The sequence below is a fragment of the Olea europaea genome, unplaced genomic scaffold (genome assembly GCF_002742605.1).
Source record: "Olea europaea var. sylvestris unplaced genomic scaffold, O_europaea_v1 scaffold935, whole genome shotgun sequence".
NCBI classification, from domain to species: domain Eukaryota; kingdom Viridiplantae; phylum Streptophyta; class Magnoliopsida; order Lamiales; family Oleaceae; genus Olea; species Olea europaea.
Genome location: NW_019267840.1, coordinates 121,376 through 127,375, shown reverse-complemented (window position 1 = coordinate 127,375; position 6,000 = coordinate 121,376).

Here is a 6,000-nt window from a genome sequence, read left to right as displayed (position 1 = left end):
GAAAACAAAACATTTTTAATAAAGAAATATGATTACATAATTGGGACAAGAAAATAAGGAATGTTAACCTATATAAATGAGATTGGGAAGTGAGAGTAATTGAGCCACTTCAATTGTCTACAGCTTGCTAGCAATTGTACAATTAATCTTCTATGAAATTAGTGTAACGTGCTTACTTAAAACGAGGTGTGATGGGCCATGCAAACTCTCCTTCAAATGAGGACCATGTTTTCAGTTTATACAGCCAATGCAATAGCCAATGGTTAAGTTGCTTGACATGTTTATAGTTGTGATGTGCAGTTAGAGAGAATTCAATTCTCTAACTACTCGTGTGATAGACTCTACTTATCATATGTCTTGCAATTAAGTGTTAGGCCAAAAAACTAGGATTGGGCATTAGTTCGGTTGGATCGATTTGGGCCTAACCCAAACGGACCCAAATTGGTCGATTTTGGCCCAATCTAAAACCGACCCAACCCATTTTGATAATATAAACCAACCCAATTCAAGTTGGGTTGGATCGATTCAGGTTGCAATTTGGGGGCCACAAGATTGTCTTGGAATCCTACATTGTTGACATACTTCATGGTATCATCAAAAAGGAAATTAGTGTTTGCAACAGGGACGGATCAAAGGGGGAATAGGCTACAGCCCACTTAATGTTTTTTACGGCAAATTTTTTTTTTTTTTTTTGAGTGAAAAAATAAAAATTTATGTGTAAATTTATATTTTTTTTACGTGTTAGCCCAACTTGTAGTTCGATTTTGGTTTCGCCTGTTGTGCATGTGGCTCATATAGAATAGAACACAGATTTTGGATCAAATAGGCTGATGCCGGAGCGAAGTGAGAGGAGCAAAGCGCATCGAACGGAACGTAGGCACACCGCAAAACCACGTAAAATTATTGAGTTGATTTTTCTTTTTCATTTCTTTATTATTGTGCATAAAATCTAACAACTGGTATCAAATCAAGGTTCAGATAGCGAATTCTTTGATTGCAAAATTCGATTGATGAAATTTGACGAATCTGGGAATTTCGAATTATGGCAGCGAAGGGTTAAGGATTTGTTAGCGCAGTAAGGGATGGTGAAAGTACTATCCGGAAAAAAGTCAGATGGTACGTCAAATGTCGATTGGGAAGAATTCGAGGCACGAGCAATTGGTACAATTCGACTTTGTTTAGCAGACGAGATCATGTATCACGTCGTGGACGTTGAGTCTCCGGCGGAGGTTTAAGAGAAATTGGAGAGTTGTTATATGTCGAAATCTCTCACAAACAAGTTGTATCTGAAGTAGCAGCTGTACGGGCTGAAGATATTGGAGGGAATGGGTCTGATTCAATACACCAATGTGTTCAATCAAATTATTAGTGATCTATTGCGACTTGAAATCAAGTTTGATAATGAAGACAAGGCAATGATTTTGTTGTGCTCACTTCCTCCTTCATACGACCATCTGATAATCACGTTGACGTAGAATAAAGAGACTCTCGAATTGGAGGAAGTCAGATCAGCCCTGTTAGCCTACAACCAGCGGAAGCTGCGTACTGGTGAAACTTTACAAGGTGAAGGGTTGATCGTAAAAGGCTACCAAGATCATGGGAGAAGGAAGGACAGTGGTGGTTCTTATAGAGGGAACACGAGATTAAAATCTAGGAATCAAAATAAGAAAAACGTTAAGTGCTACAAATGACATCAGATAGGCCACTTTAAGAGAGATTGTCTCAATAAGAAGCAGGGTGATGGAAGGAAAGGTGATGGGTCCTCGATGGGTCCTCTAACTCAGTTAGTGTTGCAGAATGACACTCGGATTCTGAAGATAGAGATATGCTATCAGTATCTACAGGTAATTCTGAAATATTAAATGACTGTTGGGTACTTGATTCAGCCTGTTCATATCACATGTGTCCTCGCCATGATTGGTTTCGTTAATATCGTTTTGGTAATTTGGATCTGTTCTGATGGGTAATGATGCATCATGTAAGCTCATTGGAATGGGGTCCATAAAATTTAAAATTTTCGATGGTATGGTAAAGACCTTGGAAAATGTTAGGCATGTACCTAAGTTGAAAAAGAATCTAATTTTTTTAGGCGCTTTAGACACAAATGGTTACTCTTACAAGTCAGAGTGTGGGACTCTAACAATGAAGAAAGAGGCTATGATTGTGATGAAGGTCAGAAATTGACATGGAATATTTATAAACTACTTTGGGATACAGTTGTAGGTGGAGTTACTACAGCAAAATCTGAGTCAGATGACACTCTTCTATTGCATATGCGACTATGACAAATAAGAGAACGTGGCATGGTTGAGCTTCACAAGAGGAATTTGTTGAAGGGGGTAAAATCATACAAGTTGGATTTCTGCAAATTCTGTGTACTTGGAAAACAGTCTAGAGTACAGTTCAAGATGGGAAAGCATAAGACAGAAGGCATTCTTGACTACGTGCACTCAGATGTTTGGGGACCAGTGAGGGAGTTGTCCAAATGTGGATCTTAGTATTTCATTACTTTCATTGATGACTTTTCTAGAAAAGCTTGGGTATATTTCATGAAGTACAAGTTTGAAGCCTATGCCAAGTTCAAATTGTGGAAAGCAGAAGTAGAGAACTAAACAGGCAGAAAAATTAATTATTTGAGTACAGACAACGATACAGAGTACACAGATTCACAATTTCTAAAATTTTGTGAGGAGCATGATATTCAGCGACACTATATAGTTCGTAAGATACTGCAGCAGAATGGTGTTGCGAAAATGATGAATAGAACAATTGCAAAACGGGCAAGATGTTTGAGGCTGAATGCAGGGCTCTCGAAGAGTAATTGGGAAGAAGCAGTGAACATGGCATGTTATATCATAAACAGATCACCACGAGCAGCACTAGATGGGAAAGTTGCAGAGGAAGTTTGGACAGGTAATAAAATTGATTGCTCTGAATTGAGAGTATTTGGGTGTCCAGTTTTTGTACATGTATCTAGTGATCAGGGATCCAAACTTGATCCAAAATCAAGAAAATACATTTTTCTGGGCTATGTGAAGGTGTAAAGGGCTACAAGTTTTGGGATCCAAAGGCAAAGAAGATGGTGATAAGTAGGGATGCAGTCTTTGATAAAGCATTCATGCTTAAAGTTTCTCCAGATAAAAAGAAGCTCAATTCAGATGAGGGCAGTGGCAAGAGCTAAATGGTGCAAATAGAACTAGACAATGTTAACACAGAAATTAATGTCCAGGGAGCGGATAGTTCTGGGCCAGAGGTAGAGCAGTATTATATTGTTGCCTTAGATAGACCACATCGCACTATCAAGCCACCAACAAAGTATGGATTCGAGGATTCGATTTCTTATGCATTCATTACCAACAATAGCGATCCTATAACTTTTCAGGATCCACTGGTAGTCAGGAGAAAGGTAAATGGAAAGAGGCTATGACGGAGGAAATTGAGTCACTATATAAAAATGATACTTGGGATTTGGTGGAGCTTTCAGATGGGAAAAAGCAGATAAGGTGTAAGTAGGTGTAAAGAAAAAAATAAGCAATGTCAGAAAAGGAAGGAGAAAGATACAAAGCTCGATTAGTAGCAAAGGGATACTCACAGGGGAAAGGAAAGTAGATTATGATGAAATTTTTTCCCCGATCATCAGACACACCTCCATCAGGATTGTTTTGGCAATAGTAGCTAATTTTGATTTGAAGTTAGAGCAGTTGGATGTGAAGACTGCTTTTCTTCATGGAGATTTGGAAGATCAGATTTTTATGGAGCAGCTAGAAGGGTTTTTGGAACCTGGAACAGAGAATCTTGTGTGTAAATTGAAGAAATCTTTATACGAGCTTAAGCAGTCTCCACAGAAATGGTACAAAAAGGTCGAGTCTCATATGATTCAGATTGGCTACAGTCTTCGTGAGTATGATTGTTGCAATTACTACAAAGTTCTTGGGGATAACTCATATATTTTCTTGATGTTGTATGTGGACGACAAGCTAATTGCTACTAAGAACATGGACGACGTAGACAAATTGAAATCTTTGTTGAGAAGTAAATTTGATATGAAAAACTTGGGACCGGTTTAGAAAATTCTTGTCATGAAGATCAACAGAGATAGGAAAGCCAGAAAATTATGGGTGTCACAGAAAATTTATTTGAAGAAAGTGTTAAAAAGCTTTAGCACGTCAGATGTAAAACCAGTTGCTACACCATTGGCAAATCACTTTAGCTTAAAGAATGAAGAAGAAGTTGCAGAGATGTCAAAGATACCTTAGGCCAGTGTAGTTGGATGTTTGATGTATGTAATGGTGTGTACCAGACCAGATCTAGCACATGCAGTCAATGTTGTTAGTAAGTATATGGTTAATCCTGGTAGAGAGCATTAGAGAGCTGTAAAGTGGATTTTCAAGTACTTGAAAGGTACAATGGAGTGCAGGATCATGTTTGAAAGACAACATGGTGATATTTCAATTCAAGGATAAGTAGATGCAGATTATACAGGAGACTTAGATGACAGAAGGTCCCATATAGGCTATATTTTCACACTCGCAGGTGGGCCCATATGTTGGAGATCAATGGTGCAGTCACTTGTGGCATTATCTACAACTGAAGCAGAGTACATCACGACAACTGAAGCAACCAAGGAATTATTGTGGTTGAAAGGGCTTGTCAGGGAACTTGGGATCAAGCAAGATGGAATGAACCTGTACTGTGATAGTTAGAGTGCTATTTTCCTAGCGAAGAATCAAATTTATCATGCAAGAGCTAAGCACACTGATGTGATATTTCATAAGATAAGAGAGTTGGTTACTTCAGGAGAGCTGAATGGGTTCGAGGCAGGGACAACGCCCCCGCGGCACGGTACATGTGTATTTCTTGTACGGGCCTTAAAGTCTTATATTAGCCTAAACTAGGATTAGTATAAATAATATGTTGTAACCCTATTTTTTAATACTAAATAAAATTATCTCTGTTTTGCTCTCGTGGGCGTAGGCACACTACCGAATAACATAAAATTCTTGAGTTGATTTTTCTTTTTAATCTCTTTATTATTGCGCATAACATCCAACAATGCCCTATTGCAACGAATTGTTTTTGTAAAGAAAAGTTCCAATATCCAAACTTGTTCATCTACTTGTTCAACTCTTGTTTCGTGGGTTTCTATTTTCTAAATGTATCTTCCATTCAGCAAGATCTTCTGTATCTATTTGTGGGCTTCTATTTTTCAGAAATTTAGTGGACAAGAAACATGGGTTTTCAGAATGGATTAGTTTTGCATTTTTTTATTTAACTTTTTTGAAATTTGAAGTTAGTTTTTCTAGACTGATTGTTGGCGGTGGCCGATAAATTATTGAAATTCTGATAGAGAAGAGGGGAAGGAAAGGGAAATGATGTTTGTATATATATATTTCTCATTTTTTTTTTTCAAATATCCTGAATTTATTTTTCAAATATTCTGAACCTGCTAGACTGACTGCACCCATTTATTTAGGTCAAACAACCGACCAAAAATGACCCATGAAAAAGACAAAATCGAACCAAATCAAACGGAGTCAATTTGGGTCAATTTCTTAGATCTCGGATTTTGTGCCCAGCCCTCTAAAATACTACTGTCCATTCAAGAACCTTAACCACCAAATTTTATTCGATTGCACCAGATAAAAAGACCTCTACTTTTGATAAGGAAAACAAGTATTGTCTCTTCCCCTTTGTCCCAAAAGATATAAAAGTTCTTCTCTTTATTTTTTGGTTGAATTTTTTTCATCACAAATATTATTATAAAACCCCAATTAGTTCAATTTAAACCCTACTTCTCTAAATAAGTCATTTGGCGAAAAGGATGAGTAAATGAGTCTGACTTGAGATGAACTCATGGTTGGTTCTTGTGCAACCAAAAGTCAATCCTAACCCATATTTATTAAATTGAGAATAAGAGATTGAGTCGAATTCAAATTTCACGACATTAGTTAATCTATGTTTGCTCTTCATTTTTTCAAGGACAATGCTATGTATATAATT